This window comes from Nomia melanderi, chromosome 4 (assembly GCF_051020985.1).
Source record: "Nomia melanderi isolate GNS246 chromosome 4, iyNomMela1, whole genome shotgun sequence".
NCBI lineage: Eukaryota > Metazoa > Arthropoda > Insecta > Hymenoptera > Halictidae > Nomia > Nomia melanderi.
In genome coordinates this window covers 439,984-465,994 of record NC_135002.1, presented here as the reverse complement: position 1 = coordinate 465,994, position 26,011 = coordinate 439,984, and the positions used below count along the sequence as shown (strand labels likewise).

Genomic DNA, 26,011 nt, shown 5'->3' with positions numbered 1-26,011 from the left:
AGGCGCGCTCGCGATGTTTATGCCGCGCGCTAGAAAAATCGAAAACTCCACCGCGAGTTATACTCGTTCGCTCCTGCGGCCGCACCGCGCGCCGTCCATGTTTCTTTTTCTCTTCCTTTGGAAACGTTTCCTTTTCTAAATGAATAATGCACTAATTCCCACTTTCGTTGGGCAACGCCTGTATCGCGCACTGCGGTTTGGTGAGTTGGCCAAGGCCGACGGGTACAACAGTTAATTAATATAATGAATACACGGAAAAAATCAACGAACGGGTTCGTACCGTTCGCGGACGCGTAACAGAGAACGAAACAAATGATTCGAGGCGAGCTTGATTTCGCTGTAGTCCTCGGTTCGTCGAGATGCTTCTGATATTATCGGAAAAGTGGAGACGCGTGTGTTGGTTTTCTCGGCATTTTTCTTTGAATCCGAAAGGATGAAAATGCGAGGAAATGAAAACTAGATATACCGGTCGCTAAATCAAGTTGGGATAATACGTTTCGAGGCATAGCGGTAATAAAATTGTTGGTATTACTTGAATTATATTGATTTAGATCAGGCAATTAAATTAGAAACATTCCTTTGGTAAATTGCTGAATCGAAACCTCAATGATGCTCTTTCGTGATTCCTGCAAGAAGGTATTAGGCGGCTTAATTTCTCGGCAATTGTAGCGTTCAGGCGCGATTGTCGCGACTGTCGAGTGTTCATCGAATAACGGAAGCGAGGAAAAAGACGGTGGGCGTAGTCCCGTGTCGAAGAACTAAAATAAAAATCAAAAACACGTGTACAACACTGCGATTCGAAAGGTTGTTTCCAGTCTAGTCCCTGACCTAACCTATCGGAAAACACGAGTTATCAGAGCGTGCGGCTGTTGTTTTACGTGTGCGCTTACTCTCGTTTCAATTTTCTACCGAGTGGACCGTCCCGCGTGTGTTCGCGGCCGATCGAATTTGTTTCCTTTGTAAAATCAATCCCGTTCTCAAAGGCTGAACCTCTTCCTGATCCCGTTTCATTCAATTAATAACATTTCCTTGTCATTTACTTGCCTCGATTCGTAAGATTCAAAGATTCCTCCCACGCAGTTGATTTACCTGCTGGGAAATCGTCAACGAGGAACCTTTATCGATTCGAAATGTTCGACGTCTAACCTAAAAATGGACACCATCTGCTGGGAAAGCAGCTCCCCAACTTGGCGTTCTAAGCGAACGTAGAACGAGACGCATCGAAAAAAAGATCGACGAGACATTTCAAAAACCGAGATTAATCTATCGATTGAAAATTTTAATTAATCTCGCGCAGATTACTTTCCACCGCAAACTATCGGAACTCGTCCAGCTCTGTTTAAAATGTTCGCCGCGAGTCTGACGCGTTATTATAAGGCAACGGGTTAATATCACGCGGGAAATTATTTCGAATAGCGTATACACAGGGTTAACCGAGGTGCACCGCCACCCTCGACATGCCTTCGCCGGTGATTGTAGGGGCCGCTTTAGTGGTTCTCAATGGGAGCCCTCGGCTCCATTGCTCCCTACGCGCCAACCGTTATTTTCTAGCACACTGCTAACCTCCCCGCGCCAACAGAGGATTCTGGCCTGCAGTTTGTCGCGTTTCTCGCTGGACACTCCTCGTCTCTCTCTCTCTCTCTCTCTCGGTCCCCGTTTTTCTCTGCCATCCCTGCTGCCAAGGTTTCTTTCGACGAAGAATAAACGTAACTTTGTCGAATTTTTCACCGACTGCGGGATTCTTCGCTGAAAAAAGAACGTTTCCCGAACGAGGAAAATGATCTAGTCAGTTAAACAAGGATCGAAGAATCCTTGGCTCGTGGATTACTCGCACGATAACCGATACGCTCGAATCGTCGGAGAGACGTCGAAGCGTTTCGGTAAATGAATGAGAAGAGGTTTCGGTTATCGAGATACGCCTTCTTCACTGCTCGATCCCTCGAAATCTGATCCCGCCCTCTCCCCTGCGTGCCCGGCACCGCAGGTTGTGTACTAAGAGGCATTGTATACACCATCGCCGCGCAAATCGATAAATAGACGTCCGGAGACATCGAGAGACACGATCGGGGGCTTTTTTCTTCTACGCTCGCACCTGCTGCTGCTGCTGCTGCGCTCTGTATTACATTTTCCCATTCCTCGTACGTTACTCGTTCGCTCGTTTGCCGGAACACGTGCTGGCAAATCGCGGTGCTAGTTTCGTTCGTTCGTCGAAACGATCAAATCCAACGAATTATCGAGTAAATTAATTTGGAAAGGAAAGACAGTCGTTCGAGTCGACTCGAGGTGGAACAGTTAGCGGATTGCAACGATTCGAGGTGGAGCAATTACCAGCGAACACTAATTACTCGAGTTATTGTAAATTGTAACGGCTGTAAATCTCGTTCGAAACGTTTCTAAACGCTTCGAAAACCGTCGGGCTCGTTCGGCGAGTGGCCAGCGTCGAGGCGCGAGGAGGGAGGAAAAAAGAATTTAATTTCACTTTCTACAAGAGCGATTCGATCCCGAGTTCGGATTGCGTCGGCCAGGCCCTTACCATTCCAGCTCGAGACTTTCACCTAACGTTATGCAAACTACTGAAAATTCGAGCAACGAGAGACATCGACGACCCTCCTACTTTTAGACCGGTAACTATAGGGACCGTGTGCTCGATGCGTGCCAATCTGCCACAGCGAACAAAAATTACATTCCAAGAGGGATTTCGCTTTTGTCGCTTCAGACGAAACTTTATTAAACTGTGCGTTGCTTATTCGACAAATTAAATATAATCTACGAAGAGTATGAAAAGAATAAAAGGCAACAAAAGAGGTAAGGATCGCAACCGATTTCGTCAGTCCCTTATTCACCCTTTCCGAAAACTATGGGAATATTTCGGAACACGCGAACACCGGCTGGCGATATTCCAAATTGACGAATCAGATTACGGGAGAACTAGGTGGACCAAGAGTTCATTAAAACTTGATGTCCAAATCGCTGTTAAAACGCCGAGGACTGAAAGAGGTTAAGAACCACCACCCTTCTCCTTTTTTTCTCTCCCTCTGCGCCCCTTCTTTCCACCGGTCCCCTCCTCTCTCTCTCTCGCTCTCCCCCTCGCCGCTGGTTCTCGCCCTTTTCTCCGTTTCGATGGCGCTTTTTGCGAGCCAGCCTCTGGCCCGATAATCGGATTATTTTGGTGTGGTGCGTAAAACACGGTCGTTATCGGACCACACTGAACAGAAAGAGAAAGGGACTCGCGAACGAAGACGGAGGCGGAAAAGGAGAAATAAAGTGGATCAAAAATTGGATGATACGGTAAAGGAAATGGCACAAAAGGAAAAGGGAGTAAAGGAATCGAACGTTATCGGACGGAGGGAATAGGAGACAAAGAATAGGCGGAAGAAAAAGTTGGCGGAATAGAAAATAGCGTAAAAACGAGGGGAGATAAAAAAGTTTTTAAATTAAGAGATACAGCGGAAAAAACAGAAAACGGAGCGGGGGAATGTTGGAGAGATAGAGAGGAGAGAAGAGACGGACGAGCATAGAGCACCGAGAAAAGAGAAAAAGTACGTGTACATATATATGCATATATATATACACATGTAAGAGGGAGAGAGAGAGAGAAAGGAGTAAGATATATAGAGGAGCGAGACCGACGACGACGACGACGACGACGACGACGACGACGACGACGACGATGGCGGCGACTGCGGCGCTGCCGGCGCCGACAGCTTTTCACAGTTAGTCGCGCCACGCCGGAAGATCGATCAGCATGGATGGTCTCGTGCTTGATATGCCTATTACGCTTGCATTACCCGAATCACGCTATCAGAAGCGCCACGTTCTCCCGAGTCCGCGCGTCTCGGCTTTGCACGGTCTTGTCCTTCCAACCCGATGACTATATACACTCGCCGCGTAAACCGGCTTCAGCGAGTCCGCCGCGGACCTGTACAAATCCTTATAGAAATATTTCGTTTCATTTCATTTCACGGCATTTCAGAATGCAGTTTAGTTTTCAACGATCCCGCGTCACGATTTTAATTGCTCCCCTAGATTCCCGCGGATACTCGCCGGGGATAATGGTCTCCGCTTCGCGAGTGGAAGCTCTTCGAGTTTATTACAGAAGCAGGTGTATTCCTTATTTCCAGTCGCTCCCTACGCCCCCGCGACCCTCGGCAGCGCGATTCGCTTGCGCGGAACGTTGCGGAGCAGGCGAGTCGAAATCCCGATTTTTATCCACGGTTTCGCGAATAATCAAACGGATGAAAATCAATGAAACCGAATAGAGTTGAATGAAACCGAATAAAAAGGAATGAAAATCCGCGATCCGGAAATAATTATTTCAAGCGTGCACGGGCGGGTCCAATTTGTAACGAAAAAGGTAAACAGTCGCGCGGCGGCGGCGGCGGCGGGGATGGGCGAGGAGAAGTAGGGCGGGGTAAAGGATCTAAACGCGCTTTTCAATATTTACGTATAACCGCACTCGATTAACCAAAAAGCCGACGGCGGGACGAGCGAGCAGGCGGGCAGGCGCTCGTACGCCTGGAGGGGCTGAATTGACCCACGACCGAACACACTCGTTGCTCGTGTAGTGTAACAGAGGCCAATGAATCGCGAAGAGGCTGCGCCGCAGCGCCGCGGAACAAAGCGCGACGATGGAACCGGACGCGGGCACCCCGACACGAAAATTCTGTTAACCTTTAAACCTCCGCAGATTCCTCGCCGCGGATCGTCGCCGCGGATCGTCGCCGCGGATCGTCGCCGCTTCCCGATCAAATTATTTCGCGATCGCGTCGTTTCGAACACGCCAATGGAACGACCTATCAACGGAATTAGAAACACCAATGCACGTAAGCCCGAATTCTTTACGGAAATTCGGATATCCGACGAGTCAAAGGTTAGACGAAATTTATTCGAAAATATCGATCCCCGCGCGGTCCAAGCGGAAACCGAGAATCGCCGAGCGCAGGATAATGCACCTCTACTCGGAATAACGCGAAACACGGGATGCAAAGGGGTGTCAAAGGTACCGTGCGTCGACCGAGCACGCAGAGAGCTTTCAGCGAACGGGCATTCCGAAATAATAATCCAGCCGCGTTACCGGGCACGGTTCATTGAAAAAAGGCGTACTCGACGAGTCGTTACTTCGGAGAGAGCAAGATTTCGTCGAAAATCAACCGGGCTAAATAATCGGTTAAAGGTCAGCGTAACCGGTGCAAACGGGCGGTGGTCAGGGGTGGAAATAAAATTTCTTTGATACCAGTTGCGGCGAACGAGCCCCGCAACAAGGGTCCATGGAAGAGAAAAAAGCACAATTGATCGGTAAGTGGTTAGTTCCTGGTCAGGTCTCGCATAGAGAATTTTGAAACACGATGAAAATCGATCGACCGCTGCCGTCTCCACCTCTTCCTCCCCGGCTTAAACCGGCTGTTCACGGATTCCCGGTGCACGCTGGAACGGAGCGCAACGCAACTGCGTGTTGCGCTGTGTTGCTCTGCCCTTCCGTGTGTTCGTTCTCGGCGACGAGAAGAGGAGGACTGACAAAGGGCGGCGGACGGAGCGAGCGAGAGGGACCGAGAATATTCACCGGGTGATTCACGTGATTCGACTCCTCTGCGCCGCGATAAGTAAGCTGGCATACAAACTGATCGCTCTGACGTTTTATCGAGTCGCCGCTCGATGCTTCGCTCAACCACCGCGGTTCCGAGGCACGAGCGTGGCTTCGATATCTTTCGCTCCGTTTTTATTCGGCAATTTTCCTAGTTAACTTTCTATTCGATACATCCACGTTTTCGGGAAACACGTACGGATGTCGCGAACCGTCTATTCGGCGAACAGACGAATCGATCGAAGGAGAAATTTCAGAGGTTCGATGAAATTGTAGGAACAATTCGAAAAACTCCGAGGAACGAAGGTGACCGCTCCGTCCCGTGAACGTTCCTCGAAACCCATCGAGGCTTCCCTCGGATAACGCGAAAAGGACTTGCAGCTTGTTTCAACGGACTGTTCGTACAAAATAACCGACTATTACGTCCCCGCGTCGATGATCAGCGATCGTTCGAGCGATACTGTCATCCGGTAAATAGGTTAGGAGTAATTTTTAGATTATCGAGCTGGGTGAATCACCTTGTACAGGCGGTAAGGAAAAAGTAAGAGAGCGACGGAAGGGAAATCGATTGGTCAGGAAAGGACGAAAGATGTCTGACGGCGGAGAGCGAGCGTACGAGGGAAGTAAAGCGTCCAACGGAGAGATGGAAATGAGAGTAACGGAGAGCAAGAGAGAGAGGGAGAAAGAGAGAGACCGAGCGTCGGGGAGAAGGGAAGTGAACAGGGGTCGGGGTTGTGTAAGCTGTAAGCCATAGTTGATCAAGCAAACTGAACGTCCGTGATAAAAATTATTGGCACGTTATTGGCCACTGGCGAAGGAATCGTTCGCGTTTAACCCTTAACCCTTCGCGCTCCTAGTTTCTTCTACATTCTCCTTTCGATGACTCTCTATTATTCTAAATGTTTTGTTCAAAGTAAATATTACTTTTACCGATACTTGCAATCACAGTGCGTCGTTAATAAGATACTATATTCGCAATTTGTGAATTAGCTGTTTATTTGTAAATATTCCTCTCGCCGATCAGAGACTCGCGCGTTTATCTAACCAAAGCGAATCTTCATTGGGAAAGATCAATACTCATAAACTGGAAACGGTGTTTCCCTTCGATATCACTGGTCGCTATGTCTGACTAAACGTTTAACCCCTTGCCTTACGATCTATTTCTCAGCTACGATTGATACAACCACTTTGTAATTAATAATTTATTAAGGAAAAGAGCAGATTTAAAGGCATATTCTATATCGATCTGCGCTCCAAAGTATAACAATCGATGACAGAAGAATATTAAATTTGAATTGAAAGAGATTAAGCAATGTTCGTGCTTGCTCGATTCTGTTTGAAATCTGCATTACGTGTCCGACACGTTATTGTAAGGCAGGGGGTTAACGAAAAATCCAACGCCGTTCGAAATGGCGTTCCACGTTCGAAAATAATAAAAATACTCGTGAACGCGTTAATCCGAAGAACCCAGCGCCGAAAGAAAACTTAGTCCGCATCTCCGCGGCGAGATATCCCCGTCGTCGGTCGGTCGCGGAAGAAAAGAGAATCGAGTTAGAGGGATGGCCGCGCTGGAACAAAAAGGAGACGAGTTAGCGAATGATAGAGAAGACGCCGGGGCTGCGGAGAACGAAGGCGGCGGTAGTAGGTGTGCGCGGTCCGTGCTCGTCGGGAGGGAGCGCACCAGGACGAGAGTAACGGAGAATGAAGCTCGACGGGAGGAGGATAAAACCGTGCGCGTGAAAGGGGAATGAAATCGTGCGTGCGACGGAGAGCTCGCCAGCAGCCGGCCGAGAAAGAGAAACGAACGCGCACCCGGCTGCGGACGGGTGGGACGGGACACGTGACAATCGCGCACAAACAACAACCACAACAAACATTTTCGATCCGTTTCTTTGCCGGGAAGATCGAGAAAAACGAATCGGGAGTCGAGGAAAAGTGGCGAGGAAGGGATGAAGATCGAGGGATGCGGTGAACCGACGAGAGAGCTCTAATGCACAGGCTCGCCTTACCTTGCCCCTGGCTTTCATCCTTTTTCCTCTCTTTTTCCTCTCTTTTTCCTCTCTTTTTCCTCGCTTCTCTCGCTCTCTTTTCATTCTTCGTGAAACACAGAGAAAGTTGGCGCGGCGCAATGATCACTCAAAACGCGTCGCTTCGCGTTATTCGCTTTACACGAGGAAACTCTCGCGCAGCGCAATTTCCTGCGACGCGAATTCGCGCAACGCATTCGTAACGTATTAAGCTCGTTATCGGCCGGTCCACTGTGTTCCATTCGCAAGGCGACATTGTCCGAGAGGTTTCTCGACGGAAAAACGAAAAAATGTTCGGGGGACATCGGCGGGGGCGATAACATCGTCACAAAAGGGAAGCTGCTCGCTTCCTTTCGTTCCGGCTCGGAGCTGGGACGAAAGCAGCGTCGACGAAAGGCGAAAAGCGAAAGGCGAAAGACGCGCGCGGACGGTCGCCGGGAATCAGGAATTTCCTTGAAGTTTGATTTTCATGTTTGGCCTCACCGGCTCGGCTCCCGCTAACCGAGAAAAATTGCAGTGTACTCGCGAAGGACGGTCGAGGAAGTGGAAGGTATACGGGGTGTCCCGATTCGTCGCGACCAGACGTTGCCGGTGTACCCGTTGCTCCGAGTGATCGATAACGAATCGAATCAGAATATCGCTGTCACCGCGTTCGCATCGTATTTTGCATTTCTCTTCGAAACTTTTAACGTATCTAATCGATTCGCGTTTACGTTTTGCTTTTACTCAGGCTGGTAGAATATTAGCGAAGATGTTTCAGTCGATAACCCGTGTTTATATTCATAATACGCGATTGTTGCACAGACCTGCACGCAATGACTTTCGATGTTCGCCCATTAAAAGCTGGGACACCCCGTATAGTAATAGCAGGAGTACCAACGTGGCAACGGAAGAGAGAAAGAGAGAGGAGCAGATGGAGAAAGAAGGAAAGGGAGAGAGAAAGAGACGAAACCGAACTACGCCGACCGGCGGGGGAGGGAACGAGACCGTGCGAAGGGGAGAACGACTCGGAACTCGTGTCGTAGCGGTATACTCGATTTCTTCTCCGCACCCGCGTATCTCGTTGCCGCGGAATCGAACAACCGCGACACCGCGCCGTGCGCATTGCCGAGTCTACCCCTCCAATTTCTCAGCCTTAACCATCCGAACTGCCAATTATTCATTACTCTTCACGGCTCGAATACCTCCGCGTATTTTTACGTTCCGATGATCAACGATCAGATGCCCGTCCTCCTTTTCTCTCTCGTTGCACGGTGCACCGTATTCGCTTCGTTGCCTGGAAAATATCTTTCGGACACGCGAAGAAGAGGGTTCGAGTTCGAGTTCGCCGGAACCGATCGCTGTTCGAAATGCTAGGGATATTATAGATTACGACAGCGGTCGTCGCGAAGGGTTAGTCGTCGGCAGCGCGTTAATTGGTTGTACAGGTTACAGTGATCGTGCCCTGCCAGTCGCTGAAGATTCCGATGCGAACGGCAACGAGGAAACAATTTCTTTGCCAGCTGGTTATTTACTCCGTGGAACGGCAGGAACGATATCCGCGAAAGAAGGCGGCTCGGAGGTAGTCGGTCGATCGGCAGGAATTAAAATATCGAGCGTCTCGAATAGGAGAGCGCGGTACTCGAAAGCTGCACGGCGCGAGAGAGGAACGAATGGGGCGGAGGGCGAGGAACGAGCAGAACGGCCGGGTCTATCCTTGGAGGGACGAGGACGGGGGCAGTCGAGTAGTCCTGGCTGGTTCTGTCTTCGTTTTACTCTTTCAAACTGCACCGGGTGTCCACCTCCCCCCTCCGCTCCCGCCTCTCTTCCGTTCGTTTCCTCGTCGACCGGCGGACGGACGGACGGACGGACGGACGGACGGACGGACGGGACGGACGAGCCGAACAAACGGAAGACAGAGGCTTTTGTCCTGGCCCGCGTGCCGGATAATCCGTGTTTATACGATTTTGGTGTCGATGGCTTTCCAGTAATATTAGTGCGCGACGGTATTGCGACTGTCGATAAAGTTATAGATGTATCGGTAATATCGTTAAGATTTCCGTTCGCGCGCTCGCCGACGACAGAAACTGCGACGTGTTTAAATAATTTAGAATTAGTTTTTTTTTTACTCGGGCATATTGCGAGCTGTACGCGTGTGCATGTGTACGAAAGAAATAAGATATATTCTCTGCCCGCCCCGGTTGCCCTGCGCGGCAGCTGTCGTTCGATTCCCGCGGACACGGTAATGAATATTTCGACGTCGAGTCGACGTCGAGTCGCCGTCCAGCCCAATTACCTTCTCGTGCATCGCGTTGGGGTAGGTTCCGGCGCTGTCGCGCAGGATCGGCGGAAAATTATCGCGATGATCGCCGCGGTCGCCGGTGAGCGGCACTTTCGAGTCGCTGGCTGACGAGCGGAAATGTCGAATAGTAGGCCAAGAATCGCGATACCAGTGATATTTATGCTTGCCGAATTACGTTTAAAATCTCCAGGACAATGCGCGATCGAACGCGCAGCTCGACGAACGATACGAAAGATTCCGGACGCTTCCAAAAAGCCTGGCACGGACAGAGTTAAAGCGCGAATGCGATAGCGAAGCGAGCCGCGCGCAACTTTCGAGCTGTTCTCTGCGGCCGACTTCTTTCCCCCGCGAGTGGCCACGCCGCGACGTCCTTCTCGAGATATTAAATCTCAATGTTCCCGGTAAAGTCAACGAACAGCTCCCCACCAGCGTCCCCGGCGTTCCTCCCGCCCCTCGGCCCCTCCGCCGCAGCGGATTCACGAAAGAGAGCCAGGTACCCCTCGAATTCGAAAGGTCTCGGTTGTTTAACCCCTTTAAAGCCCTTCGGTGATCCTGCCATTGGTCTCGCAAAGGCCCGGTCGAAGCTTCTGCTCACTTTCGAACCGACGATTCCACTCTTCCGATTCAACCGAGCGGCCGAGGATTTTTTCCGCGATCGGATCGGAGCTGGATCCACTTTCTTGCTTGCGACTCTGTCGACGGATCGTCGCGTGCCACGCTTCCACGCTGCGAAAGGAGAAACGCTGCGAGCAGGACAACCGAGGAATTTCGTTCGATTCCACTAAACTCGATATGCTAACAATTCATTCTTATAGCCGATCGATTTATTTACAAATATTTGTGCACGAATATTTGTCCGTCGAGACTGTAATTTGCAATATTTTTACCAAGATTTTCCTCTTACGAAGCGCAGATCGAAGTAAAAGCGTCGAGGGACAAAGAGTCGCAGCGATTCTGTGAAATTGCGCGAAAGAGGCTCGGGGAACGGTTTAAATTTGACAAGGGTTAATTCGGAAATAACAGGGAGCGGAGTTTGTTTATTATCGCGTCGGCTGGGATTCTAGCGAACGCGTTCAGTTGGTCACGAGCACGGCGAGCATCCTCGTCACCGCATGAATATTTCCGAATAAATTAGTCCGAGTGTTCTCAGCCTCGAAACCGTGGCCTTCGACCGAAGAACACTGTTCTCGCCGGAGCCTGTCCCCCGTTCATATACCTGCCCGGAATACATCGTATTCTCCTCCAATTTTGTTTCTTCCTTAGGTCAGCTACCCCGGAGGAGTTACAATCCAGTGTACTCCTCGGTAGTACTGTCGTTTAGTCGCCGAAACGATACCCTCTTCACCTTTCAATAATATTTATTACCTTCGAGAAGATGCACATCTACAGAATTTTAGTCACTGTTACAAAAAAACCAACTGCAGTTATTATTAACCCTTAGCACTCCAGATGGAAATCTATCAGCAACTGCGACTAATTTTTACAGTATCTCTAGTGAAATTAAAAAATGCTATAACACTCCTTCGATCTTTTATCTTTCTTTTCAGCACAAAATTCGATTGTGTGGAAAATCTAATAATTTTAGGGTAGTTTCTTTGATTCATTAAAATATTCAATATTATTCCTGGTGCAATATTGAAGCGTACAGAGTTCAAAGGGTTAACATTATTATTATGAAATTAATTGTACGCGTTTTGCAACAAGTTAGCGAAAATTTGCCTCGACCGAAATTGAACAATTTCGCCCGTATGGCGAACGAAACGAATGACAGAGTTCGCAGCTAACTTAAGAAAAACACATCGAGACGTTAGAGCGCGCGCGACCAGGGATTACTTGTCGGGGGCGTAACAGCGGGCAGAGCCTCTCGTCGCAACAAGTAAAAATAGACGCGGCGAGGATCGTTGCTCGAAAAGCGGAAACACGAGGATTCCGTCGCGAGGACAAACAACCTTCTAATCCTGGGCTGTTCGCAGCCCGTAGTAGGATCAGGCCTCGGAACCGGCCAGAAATAGGAACGGTTTTCTTCTCTCCCTTACGGGTGGAACGGACGCGAGGAAGTTCGGTGGCTCGTCGGCTGTTCAATTACAAGACACCCGGAGTACAACGCTCCCGACGGCCCCACTACGAAACGAGTCCTGACGCGCGTTTTTCTCTACCCGCCGTTTCATTTCTCTTTCGCCGTTCCTCGTCCGGTCGAGCACACGCTTCCAGTCGATTCTCCCTCCGCGCTTTGTCGCGGTAATTATTTAGAGAAGCTCATCGCCGATTTCCACGACCTTCCACTCTATTATCGGAGACGTCGTTTTCGACAACTTTTTCGGCCTTGGTCGCCCCAGTAGACGAACAAATATTTTTAACCTTGCGTATACCTCGCGGTAAACAATGCAATTTATAATTATGACATTTATCGGCCTACAAAATAGAATACGCAGCGCTAAATATATTTTCCCGTGAAATTCGTCGAAATCGGAGACGGAAGCGTTTCGGGGCGCAAGGTTAAGAAAGGACAAGAATCCCGGTAATTGTAATGTCCATTTATCCGAAAATCCTGGCAGGATAAATGGTTGACGTCGGTGCTGTAATATTCAAGAAAGTTCGGTGGGTAGTCTCGATTCGCATCACGTCGCAATCATACACCTTCCTCTCGCAGCCTCGATTGTCATTACTCGTGCACGAAACTCGAGGGAAAAGGCTTTCCCCACTCGACTAGGCACGCTCTCGCTGGCTAGGTGCTTGGTCACGTGTTGCGCGGCCCCGTGTGCGCACGAGCCAGAACGTCGTTGACCGTTCAATGCATTGGATCCAGCCTTTACCCCGCGCCCGGCGTTGTTTACTCGCCTTTTATATCACGATTATTCGCGCCGATTTTCCGCGGCCGTGTCGCGGCCCGCCGTGCCTGCTTATCGGCGAGGAGTTGTCGCCAGCGATCAATTAACGATGATAAACCTACTATCAAGGTCGAATTTCAATTCGTTGCGTCAACCGAGCGCGCGATAACGCTCTAATTTATGGATACCTGGAACCGAGACTCGTCTCCAGTTGCGTTCGCAAGAGAACGTCGCGCTAATTGATTATTCGACGAAGTAAATGTTTCGGTGGAAGAGTCGTAGAAATATTTCTTAGAGCATGGCGAGTTTACAGTCCGTTAAACGTCGACTCGGTTTCGGCTTATCGGACGCAACACCGTGCGTCGTCCCGTGCCTCCAGTTCTACCAACAACGCGAAACAAGGAAAGTAACGTAGACTGGTTAGGTAGAAAGGGGAGTCGGTAGCCGATATCGGCTGGAAGTATGTCGGTTCGAGGCAAAACGAATACAAACGAGCAAGAGAGCCTCGGTGCGTCTATTTTGCGCTGTACTGCGCATCGTTTCTCCTCCTTGCGCCTCCGCCTGTACGGCCGGCCGCCCCTCCGCCCCTCCGCTCGACCGCTTCTCCGCTTCTCCTCCGGCGACCCCTCTCCCGCCCACCTGTCTCCAGTTGTTCCCCGCTCGCCGCCCCTCGCCGCCGCTCGCCGCCCCTCGCCGTCCCTCGTTCCCCTCGACGCCTCGCGCTACCCGACGACCGAGCATCTTCTCCCACTACGATCGACCCTTCCTCGTCCTAACAGAAGATAACTTTCATTCGAGCTGACTGAAACGTTACGGCATAAACTCAAGACAAAAGCCGTGCCGAAACTTGCTCCCGCGGCGTTCCATTCGAAACCCGAGTTCCTTAAATAATGCATCCTTTTTCGAGGAGCGACCTTACGCGTCTTTCCCACTCTTTCTCCTGTTCCTCCGTTTCTCTGCGTTCCGCGATTCGCTCTATCGATGACCGTCGCCGTCGAGTCACTCGGCATTGCACATTTTTCCAAATGAAATATATTTTAAAACCGATCTCCGGTTCTCGAATTGCCGAGCAGCGTAGTTGGCATTTCTTCGTTAAATAACAAGAGTAAATCTCGCCGAGATATCGATTAACTCGTATTTTAGGATACGCGTTGGCAGACAAATTTATTCAATGATTTCCATTTTCACATAATACAGCTTCGCGAGTTCACGTCGCGACGGGTTATGACGATAACGTATCGACTATTTACGATAATGCTCGCGCTTCCCTTTCTTATTTGTTCTGTAACAGTGTAGGCTTGAAACGTGGAATCTGGAGCGTCGTTAAACGACGCTCTAAATGCATGACAGATCGGTGGTTCTCGATCGGATCGTCGTCGGCCAAACAAAACACTGAATTATAAATATCAAAGAGACGTTCGTTAATTCCAAGTTAGCGTTTGCTCAAATATTCGAGTCCGATAGTGCGCGTCGGTGAACGCACGGAATTGAAACGGTCGGTTTTGCGAACGGAACGGACTGTAACCGGAGAAACAGTCGCGGCATTCGATGTTAGAGGTTTCGATCGCGTCCAGGGGTCCGTCGGAAGTGGGGACGGGCTGGGCCGAAGTTCCCTTGCCCTAAGGAGCCATTTTAAATTCGTTAAGCTGCACGGTAACCTGAAAAATAGTCGGCGGCGTGCAGGAACGCGTGACCGTACAAGTTAAGCCGAAATATCGATCCGTCGCAATTTCCTGATTCGATGTTGTATCCCGTGTGCTCCCCGCAATTGTTTCCACGGCGCGCGAGCCTCGCGCACCGCGCATAATCGTTTGATTTGATTCGACCGTGATTTGGTTTGTTCGTACACGGGATATGTAATCCCTTTGTTACAGAAATAACAACGTAACGAGAAACGACAAAGCGGGATATTAGTTTCGGCTAAAATATCTGCCAATCTTCTTCGGCGAATTATTCGCGATCGTTATTCCCGTGACACGTAAATAAATCCGACAAACGAACAAAGCGACCGCCGCGCGATACGACCGAAATGAATTTCTATTCGAGCGAAAAGCAGGAAAATAGAATGTCGACAACCTCGAAGAAGATCAACATTGAATTGTTAATGTACCAGACGAATCGACGTTGCGAACGTCGAACGGCGGGAATCGTTTGCATGTACACAATTTGCGACGGACGGGTCGGCGTAGATAAGATTAATTCCGTAAAGTCGACGCGGGACGGAGATAACCGGCGATAATCGCAGATGAGAAAACGAAATCGGAATGAAAGCGAACTGAATCCTCGATAAATAATTTATCGACGCTATTACTGTTAATTTCATTGGAAAATATTGTTCCAGTTCCGCCGAAGACGGGCGAGAATAAAGCGTGTCACAGAGCGTGGCCGGCATCCAGACGAACGAACTGAACCGTCGATCACGTGGCTCTTTCGAAATGTTTTCTCGGTCCGGGTTGCGTAATTAACGATCGATAAGTTCCTTGTTTCACGGGCTATTTTTAAACGCGTGCATCTTTCTTCATTTTCAATTACGCGTTCCGGTTCGTTCTTCCTCTGCAGACAGGGGAATTCAACCGGTGTCCCAGAATCGGTATCGCGCGTCACCGACGCTACGCCTCTCCCTTCTTTCTGTCCCTTTTAACTTTCCTTCAAGAATTTTCCCTTGACCTACTGATTTTCTGCGCGCACACACGTTCGACTCGACGCGCCGCTAACGGACGTTTCGTCGGCACGAGCGGCCGCGAACACCGGACCGATACGACCGGATCGCTTTCCTGCATCATCGAGGTTTTTCAACCTTTCGCGGACGAAGACTCTTCAAAGTACACGAAGCTTGCAACGTGTGAAGCGAAATTGTACATCGAATGCTTAAACGATAGAAAAAAAAGGAACTATGCACTCACTTGCTATTCGAGTAATTAAATCGTCCGCAAAGGGTTAAAAGATCGATAAGTTTCCGAATGCATTGCGAAAGTGGTGTAAGAACCAAAATACCGTTACTCGAGTAACAAAGTTTGGGAACCACTAGCTACGTCGCCGCCTCGAAATGACGCGAATGACGTCGATCGACCATCGAAATCCGTAGGGTCCTCGATGAATGAGAACCGCTTAGTTTCGTCTAGGGGGAAACACAGAGCCGCAAGAGTCATTTTTATCGCGCAGTGCTTTTAACCCTTATGCCTGTCCCCTCCATCTCTCGTCGACGACTTTTAGCCGGATCCTCGTTGGGAAACCGGGAGGATCTCCGATCCGAGTGCGCGCCGTTGAAAAAAGGGAACGTAGATCTGTCCAGCATTAAATTGTTCACTTTTACTCGGTGAAAGGAAGAAACGCGCGCGAAGATAGCAACGGGTAGTTACGGTGGGGGCGTTTTAATAACTCGCACGCTTAATCGCTGATAAGTTAAAACGTATCGAGTCGCTTTCGCTTTCGTTTCGCCAGCTGATCGCTCGCGACGACGTCGCCTCTTCGGGGAACGCGCCGATATCCCCCCTTTCCTCCGAGAACCGTTTCTCGCGCTCTTTCGAAAATAATGTCGCTCGGGAAACCGATGTACAGTGGAAGCTCGATTATCCAGACCCTGTATCGTCGATGCACCGTTTTCTCGCTTGTTTCGCTGTTCGATCGTTCGAGCCGCGTTGCTTCCAACTCGTTCGGATAAACGAGGTTCCACCGCGTATCGATCGAGTCATCAACGGAAATCGCGAGGAAACGTCGGGCCGGCTGGAAAGAAAATTGGCAAAGAAAAGGGTTGGGCGTTTTTTCCCCAGGTGAACGAGTACGCGCGCGGTCTCGCAGACACACACGGTGCGCTCGCCACGATATTTCACGTGGCCGTTCGCACAAAACCACGCGCGCGGCGCATTATCATATCGCATTACGGTACTTAGACGCGCGTACATCCACTAAATTCCACGTATGCCCCATTGGGTATAATGTACCCTTCCTATCTGCCATTAAATTCAGCGCGAACTACCTACCGGTTCGCGTCGGCTGGCTCGCTTCGTTCGCGCCGTCTTCCGTGCTCGACACGGAAAATCTAAGGTTAAGTCGATTTATTATCGCAGAAAGGTTCGAGCGCAGCCTACGCCATTTTTATCGAGCTCCGGGCGACTCGAGTAACGTCGCGACGATACCGTAGATTATTTCGTTGGTTGAACGTTCACAGGTACGAGAGCATTCGGGGCATTCGCCGTTTCCTTGGATCCCCGAAAATCTGGGAACCGAGTTCTCTCGGCGCAGGGGCTGTCGAAATTCTCCGGCCGAATAAGAATAATAATCATCGGAATAATAGACTGTAGGAGCACGCCGTTCTGCAGGAATCACTTAGCATTCCCCTAGTCTCTTTAACCCCGGTGCCCCACCGCGTTGCCTCACACCTGTTCGGCGGCCGATCCAAAAGCCGACCCTAGTCGATGCCGTGAGAAAAAAGGCACAGGTAGCGATTATTCGGCCGCGGATATGGGTTTTCGGCGGAGCCGTGCACGCGTTAGTTTTCGCCGAGGAAAAATCGCGTTACGTCTCGTACACCGAAGGACGTGTACGGGTTTAAGCAGGAGATATAAGCGCGGAGGGAAAGAGGAACGGGGAGGAACGAGTGGAACGAGAGGAACGTTGGGTACGGTGCGGCGGATTCGGAGCGGCGGTGGGGGAGGGGTTAGCTGGAGGTTCGAGCGCGAGGGGCAGGCCGGGGAGCGGGGGGACTCGGAACTCGTGTTGTAGCGGTACGACGTTCGGTCGGGTATCTCCGCGTCGTGGGCCACACGCTCGGCCAGTGTCGGTTCGCGTACGCGCTCAGTCGTGCTCCGGCCTTGCTTGCGTACGGACGTTGGTCGGAAGCCGCTTCACGATAGGGTAACAGTCACGTATACACAGTGTTTTCTTCCGTCGTGTACGTGTCTGACGCGTGTGCTTGTACTTTCTGTGTACATCTATATATCCATCTGTATCTATATATTTGTATATTTGTACATGTGTATACACTCGTGTATACACACACGCAAGGATACCACAGACACACAGACAGACACATAGAATACGTACACCGCCAAGTGTACAATATACGTGTATCTCCGTTGGTAGCTCGTCGTCGAATCATTTTCGCGAAGAGGAAGCGCTCACTGCGAATCGAACTGTCGGGTGTCGCGGTACGAGTGCACTGTTAACAGCCGACCGAGTATCCGTGGTGGTGCATCGAAAGAAGCTCCGTACATCGGCGAACGAGCACACGCATCGAGGAGTGCAACAGTGACGCTAAGGGACGCAGTCGATAGAGAAAGAGAGATAGACAGGAACTCTAACGTGCTCCGATTAACTTCGTTCCGTTAGTCAGCCGAGTGTGTGTGCCTGTCCGTGTGGTTTGTGTGTGCGGTGGTGGTGGTGGTGGTGAAGCTCCGAGAGTAGCTGCGAGAGCAGGAAGGAAGAACAAAGAAGCGACGTCCTCCGCCAGTCGGCGGAGAAGAGCGGGGCTAGTTCGCTCGCTCGCTCGCTTACCCAACAGACTTACGCTGTATCGTCCGCTCTCTGTCGCACTGTCTCGCGTGTGCCGTCCTTCTCGCCCTCCTCTTTCTCTCTCTCTCCGGGGGAATCCTCGTCATCTCGTCCGCGTTCGTCGTGTGTTCTTTATCACCCTCCCGTGTTCGGCTCTTCATCGACGACGACGACGAGGACGACGAGGACGACGACGACGGCGACGACGACGCGCGTGCACCGTGCAACGAGGATAGCGCGCGGGGCACCAGCAGTTGCTTTCGTCTCGAGGTAAAGTGATTTTGTATGACGTCACGAAAGCGATGTCAAGTTGAGCAACCTCCATCTACACGCGCGTCACCTATTTGTTCCCGTGCTGCTCGCGACTCTCTCGTACACCCTTCCCCGTCCGCGCCTCTTACCCTCCCCCGAGTGTTGGTCGGCTTTTCTCGCAGCACCACCGCCTCCCCGCCTCCCCGCCGCACCGCCGGCCCGCCGTCCGCCGGCCTGTCCGCCAGCCCTCCTCTCTCGCGCCATTGTATAGCGGGCAAGAAGCATGCGTGACGATCTTGTCACAGGGACGATATTACGCGGGTTTTCTACGCGTATGGCGCGGCGTTCGTCCTCAATGGACAACGTAATCTCGGGGGAAAAGGCTGCTTCGGCTTTTTCGCGTGGGCGTTCACTTCTAAAGATAGATGAACCGTTCGGCGGTGTTCCTTGAAGCGGTTCGACCGAGGAATCGCCGCGAAGGGGTGGCGCGTTTCACTCGATACCGTGACACGAGGATGCGGGCTTGCCGCTTCGGCTGCCGAGCACTCGAAACGATCGAAACTTATTCGCAACGGTCAAGCCTCGTTTCCGAGCAACCTCGGCGAACAATGTTCCGCGATGCCTTGGCCACTTTTGCGCAACGAACCGTGAGACGAATCGTAAATGGGTCATTTCTGACCCAGAGACACATCCTCACGTACACTCCGTTTTCTCGGCGGAATAGCGTTAACGGAGTAAATCGAGTTGCGCTCGACGAGTGTTCGATAATGACGAACCACGGTCGAGACGAATTCGATTCCCGTCGTGAACGGGACCCATCGAGACTGTTCGTTAACATATAATCTGTTCCCGTGCATCGTCGCGGCATATCTAAATAGTCCGCAGCCTTCGATTTATCACGTACACGGGCTGCTTAGAGAACGCCGTTAAGTGGATTGCTCGGCCGGTATCGATTTTGTCCACTTTATGGTCGTAACGTATGATCTCGGTCAATCCGTATCTCATTTCGTTGCACGGCCTGCTATCGTCCCGCACCGGGACTGGAAAACCGATTTGCAGCTCGAGACGCGTTCGATTCGGATCGATCCGGGGAATTTTTGGGATTCCAGCCTCCGAAATCTGCTTCCGATGGTTTCCGATGAGATACGGCGAACGTTATTACTTGTTTAGGAAGCATTAATACGCGCAGAACGAGCAAGGTAATAAGTTTCACTCGGGCCGATTCTCGTCGCGTTCCTGCGGTGTCCTCTGGCTCCCCACTTTCGATACGCTTCTCTCTCTCTGCTCTCCCCGCCCCGCTGGTTCGCTCCCGACGTAACGTATGCACGGTAGATTTACCGAACAGAGACACGTACCGAGCCAACGTATCGAGTTATTATCGCGGGAACCACATTACCTCCGACTACTGCTCGACCGGTAACAAGGGCTACGGATACCACTGGCCGTCCGAATCTATTTTACGTAACCTAAAATGTTATTGGCCATTAATCGCCTGGCGGTCCGCTCGCCAGCGAGGGTTATGTCGTAACCTTTAACCCGCTAATCTGTCGGCCGTACCGCTATGAACGTTTCTCGCGATACGCTCGAAAATAAGCAATCCGATTTCAGCCGGAACGAACGTCACCGATGGACAGATACGAACCGTTCCGTCTCTCTCGCTCCCCGTTGCCGCGGCGTTCTTGACGTAGTTGCAGTTTTCAGAAACCAACCGGAAAGAGGAACGTTCTTCGTGCGTAAGCGTTAGATATCAACACCTATTATCTTTGCCCTTTACATTTAACACGCTTCGAGAAGACTTTGCAGGTAACGATTATCGCGTTGGAAATTATGCAGGAACATTTTTATCGCGATCGAGGTCACCATATTTTTTCGAAATATCGTTAAAGATGCCGAGACGATCGCCCACCGAATCCAGCGGTTTTCGCGTTAAAGATTAAGGGACTCTGGTTCCGAGAAAAAAGCTGCTCTCTTGAACTGCTCGACCAGCGGATTAACGTTACATTAGTGGCCTCCTTTAGCCGCGTCGCGACTAATCTGCATTATTCTACGTGTTACGTATCACCTCGTCGGACGTGCGTGGCCTCTTCCTCGTCCGACTGGAGATTCAACGGCGGCGTCGACGTAACTATTTACGATTCCATCGAGACGGTCCCTCGCGACATCCCAGATTCGGTCAACAGCAGATAGGGGTTCTCGCGCATAACCGGTCTCTTAGATAATGTATCGGTCATTGCGCGATGCTCCCTGGTTCGCCGGCTAATCAACAACGAGCACGAACATTTTGCGACGAGTGCTCGGGACTCCTTGTGCAATACGCGATTATGGAAATAGAGTACGATTTTAACATCCGCGCGATTTCCGAAGCTGAAAAGCTTGGCAGCACCATAACCGAGCGCGCGTTAATCGACGTGGACCGAGCTGTCGTTCAGGGATGCTCGCCTTAAACGCATCGCGAGAGGCAGACGTTAACAACTCCGCTTTAAAATCGTACAGCGAGAGAGACTCGTATAACTATTTACGTCTCGCTCGAGAGAGCGTACAGCTACTTTCATAGGGCTGCGCGACGAACGCAGCTGTTTGTGGTGGACTGAGCGAAACGCAACACAGGCAACCGATATGCGGCAGCAACTCTTTTCTCTTTCCCCGCGCACGCGTGCATCGGAGACGACGGTTCCGAACGCTAAACAAAGGTATTATCGCGCATACCAGATCTGCGTTGAATTACAAAGTGACTTACGAAAGGGCATCCACCGCGCGCGCGCGCGAGCCGCGTATTCCCCGTAAACACGCTTGCAAAAGAAACCGGAGAACAATGGACACGCGCGAGCGTGTCCAGTGATTAACGGTTTAAAAATCCCGTTTTCGAGGCGGCGCGTCTTCGGCGACGCCTCCTCTCGCCGCGTACAGTTCCTCGGCTCGCCGGCGAGGGCTGTCAAGGACACGACCCTAAAATGGAACGTTCGGAGCCGTCGTTATATAGGTTCCGACGAAATCGTTAAGTTTGATTCATCGGCGGCGGGGAGCGGCCGTCCCGCTGGTAACGAGGCGATCGGAAGATCTCCGCGCGTCGATCGGACAAAAGCCGGCATTGTCGAGCGAGATGGAAACGCAACGAATCGTACGCTGGAAACGTTGCATCGATTTTCATGGAAGATGCGAGCGGATTTAATTGGGAAATTACAGAAGGAAAAGCAGCCGAATCGGAAACACCGGCGAACGGGGGGCTATTACGGAGCATTTCCTTTACTGTTCGCGCGAACCAGTGGAAACCCGTTAGAAATTGTTCGATGCTACTCTTGCGTGTCGCGAACGACCGTACATACCCGGAGTCAACGGCGTTCTGACGGCGGTGGGTGGTGGTGGTGGTGGTCGTGCGGCGGTGTTGGTCGCGTCGACGCGCGCGTTTCCACGGTGTGCACATACGCGGACGCGCGCGCGCTGCGAGGAGCAAATGTGCACGTCCGCCATAGGGCCTTTCTCGTCGTCGAGTTACGAACCCGAGTAGCGAGCGCGTCGAAAGAAGAACGACGACGCCAGCGTGAAAGTAAAGAAAGTGGGCCGCTCGAAGCACTGTTCAACCTCGTACCCGCCTTCCTTCCCCCCTCGCGAACCACCATCGCTCTGCCTTCCGTTTAAGGGTGGTTCGCCTAATCGGACGGAATTACGTGTCTCGGGAAAAAATGAATCCGTTTCGTCTCTCCGATCGAGAATCGTCCGCCACCGAAATTCGAATCGAAAAAGGCCTACGCGATGAATTACGGTTGTCGATAACTCGATAATAGAGTTGCCATTGTTAGAAGCAATAATAGAAATAATAACCGAGTCGTTGACCTTTCTCTTTTCTTTCCGATTGGCGAGCGCCGGCAAAACTAATTGACCGAACGGAGAAAAGCAGGAGCGGCTGAAATAAGGGATTAATCGGCGCGAGTCGCGGTGACTTTTCGTTGTAATTTATTCCTCGGCCGGTGCTCGATTTCCGAACAAAACAAACTCGTGCTAATTTCTTGAGAGACTATCGATTACCGATCGGTACGCGGAGCGGAGCAGGGGGGCGGCGGTTGACTCGCACACCGGAGCTGCGCAATTTTACCTGACGCTCGGCTGCGTGTGCCGCTTTTACCTGCGAGCGCAATACTGCGTGGAACTCGCACGCGACGCTGAAATGCAAATTAATTATATTCCGTCAGAGGTTCTAGAAAGTTGTCGTCAAGGTGATTGTTACGAGGTTGGCCCGGGGCCAGTATCAACCTCGCTAAACGACAGCATTGAAAATCACTCGTTAACCGAGACGCCCTCGTCGAACACCGGTCTGCAGTTTTTCCAACGATTCTCTCGCGCCGCGCGATCTCTCCCGGTTTCACCGAATCGGATAGAATATTCCAGCGGCACTCTGCGAGTTTCTTGTCGGACACGCGGATTTACCTGGCGGCGATAGAATTCGTACGCCTGTCAAAGATGTTGGAAGAGGTTAGGCTACCTGGCTCGCGCAAAATGGAGAAGCACTCGTTCTCTTCTCTTTTCGCTCGATCCTCTCTCTCTCTCTCTCCGTCTCCGTCTCCGTCTCTCTCCGCCCGGCCTTTGCAGCGACTGTAGCGAAGCGAGGGGAACGTCGAGGCGACCGATACGAGCATCGAGCGAACCAACTTCCCAGGGTCGAGCGAAAAATAACCCAATTAACTACAATTGCCGTAACGCGAGCCGAAATGCCACGCTTCCGCGATTCCCGCAAGATGGTCGCGTCGAAATAGAAAGTCCGTTCGCCCGTCCTTTGATCGAGAACGTTTTATCCTCTCCGAGTTCGGAAATGTATTCCCTGTTCCCCTCGTTTCTTCTTTTCGAGCGGAGTCGCGTCGCCGCAATTGCACTTGCGCTGTCGTTGCACCCGACCCGACTGAAATTAGAGCGAATCAATTTCGGAAGAAAAATGGGTTTTCACCGTGGCGGCGTTTCGTTCGTTATCGTCGGTCGATCGGGCCATTCGTATTTCCTGCGAGTTTTCTCATGATTACGACGGTAAGAGATGTCGCGAGCAGTTTATAAATATGTAACGCGCTCTACGTGTTTCTCATCGATCCGCGTCGCGCCTTTGATCGTTGAATCTTGTCGGGCGAGGCGGGGAGCGGAACGCGGACGCCTTTAAAGCTGATCCCGAGCTCCTCGGGTAGTTAATAAATTCCGGTAACCGTAGTTCATGCTACGGTAATATATATTTGTAAACGTCTCTGTTTCGAGAAATTAGTTTCTAACGAGGGAACAATGAAAACGTTGGATCCACGCGTCTCCGCGCGAGCCCTATGAATAAAATCGTCGGGCAACGGATTACTTGGCACGATTCCATTCGCCGAATGGCTTCTCGGTGACTCGTGCGCGATTGTCGCGGTATTACCCGCTCGAAATCGCCCGAACCTTTTGCAGGGAATGAAGCAGGAAACGCGCCGTCCCTCTTGATCTTTCGAGAATCGCGCCTCGCGCTTGTACTCCGAGCAGCGGTCGCGGCCGAGGGGAGAAAATGGACTCGACGAGATCGCCGTTAGGTTTTTAGCGTGCGCGTCCGTTGTACCGTTCGGTGATTTTCCGTTGGAATTACAGCGGTGCGCTTTCATTTGCGAACATAATTTGCTATCGGTTAATTCGGAATCGAGTTCGTTGGAAATCACGGGCGCGTAAGGTACACCCGCAGGGGGATTTCGAAACGAAACCGATCGACCGGAACCATTGTTCGGCAACCGACCGCATCGCCTCTCGTCGAAACGATTTTCTGAAAATATTGCTCGAAACTTTCTACGGTCGCGGTCTCGTTTCCTCGGCGAATAATAACAAGAGAATAAAAGAAATACCGTTAAACACTCCGCGCCTGCGGCCGGGAAATGAAAAATCGAATCTCATCGATTTCCCGTTGAGAGTTTGTTCGGTCCGTCCAGAAATCCCTTTACGACTCGGAGAACGTTATACGCGTCCTCTTTTATGTGTTTCTTATTGGGTCGCGTCACGGTGGAATACATTCGGCTGTGCACTTGGAACTCGCGCGAAGGACGGCAGAATCGGATAGCTCGGTTCTTCCAGATTCGATTACGCAACGCCCTCTTTCCTTTTTAGGCGAGAGAGTTGTCTACAACGCGCCGCTCGTTCGTTCTTGGAGTATCCAACGTCATATTTCCTATTCGGTGGCAGTTTACTTCGGACTCGTTTATCGGATACAATGGCTCAGCGTTTAATCTCTTAGTCATTCCGTACGCCTCGTAACAATACGCGCTTCCTGTGCGGCGTAAACTGCACGTGGAATAAACTAGCGGTCTATAGGGGGATTTCTGGAAATAATACAACTAACACGGTGCGTTCTGTTTTGTTAAGCACGGTTAACGCTCTCCGTCAACCGACGCGTCGCGCATACGCGTGTACGCTGGCGCGCACGAAACTCGGACGAACGAACGCATCGCGGCGTCGTTCTTGCTATTTTTTCGTGGTCCGGTACGAGGCTGCGTTCGCGCGGAGCAACTCTGTTAACCTGTTCGTCGACCGATATTCCGATCGTACGCACCTGTACAGACGCGGTTCGCTGAAAACGAGAAGCGGCTGAACTTTGAAATATATAATCGCGACCGAATGTAAAAATCGCACGGCGTAGGCAGCGGGGCTCGCGTCGCGTGATTGGAGATAAAACGTCGATACACGATTATACCGGTAAAAGCACGTAATAGGCGAGCAAACGTTGATTCTGTTGACCCGCCGAGTGCCAAGATATGTTATTGACAACAATCGCTTGTCAACGATACACGCGTCACGGTTTTATTTTATTCCAAGTCGAAACGCGCGAGTTGCCGGTCCAACGAAATACAATTTAGGCGAACACGTTCGGAGAATCTCTGGATGGGTCGTGAATGACCCGGCCTTAGTCCCCCGCGGCGCTGGCGAGTGATACGTATCGCTAGAGCGTGTTGAACGGCGAAAGCAACCTAAGAGCCAGCCAGCGTAGCTATTAGAGAGAGGATAACATTCCAGTGTGTATACAGAGAGAGAGAGAGAGAGAGAGAGAGAGAGAGAGAGAGAGAGAGAGAGAGAGAGAGAGAGAGAGAGAGGAGAGAGGGATCCGTCGTAAATTTAGCGCACTGATCTCATTCTATGGTGAATCCGTCGACGGAAATAGAACGCAGTCGTGAGCACGTTGTTAAGGTGCGTTTAGGTGGGCACGACGGACGGGCGACGCGTAACGAACAAGTTCGTTTGCATCCGACGAGACATCGATCGCGACCTCTTTTTCTGCTGCAATCGTGCCCGGTTCGACCTTTCGATTCGCGATCGACGAAAATGCGATATAATTCCCATCGGAAATAAAAGGTTACGAGGCGAAATGAATTGCGCGCGCGCGCGCGGGTTTCAGCGTGACGGCAAAAGCGTCGCATGCGGTGTTCCGCGGGTACGCTCCGATGCGTGACAAAGTTTATTAAAGATCGCCGTGGCGGTTTAATCTTTCCGTGTACTTTGGCCGAAAGTACCGTTTACTCGCCGAGGATTCGAGCAAGTTGCCGCGATTACCGCCCCCCCCCCCGTGTCC

At 51.1% G+C, this 26,011-nt stretch overlaps 1 protein-coding gene across 3 annotated transcripts in view; it reads left to right on the top strand.

Annotated features, from left to right (window-relative positions):
- The window catches only part of LOC116434736 (uncharacterized), an 80,254-nt gene that overhangs the window by 38,545 nt on the left and 15,698 nt on the right, over window positions 1–26,011 (top strand). The window contains exon 1 of one of the 3 annotated variants that reach the window (XM_076367409.1): window positions 17,466–18,477. The exons of the other annotated variants lie outside the window; for them this stretch is intronic. The gene's annotated coding sequence lies outside the window, so the exon portion shown is untranslated. Of the gene's footprint in view, window positions 1–17,465; window positions 18,478–26,011 lie in introns of those variants that run through there. 3 annotated transcript variants of the gene reach the window in all.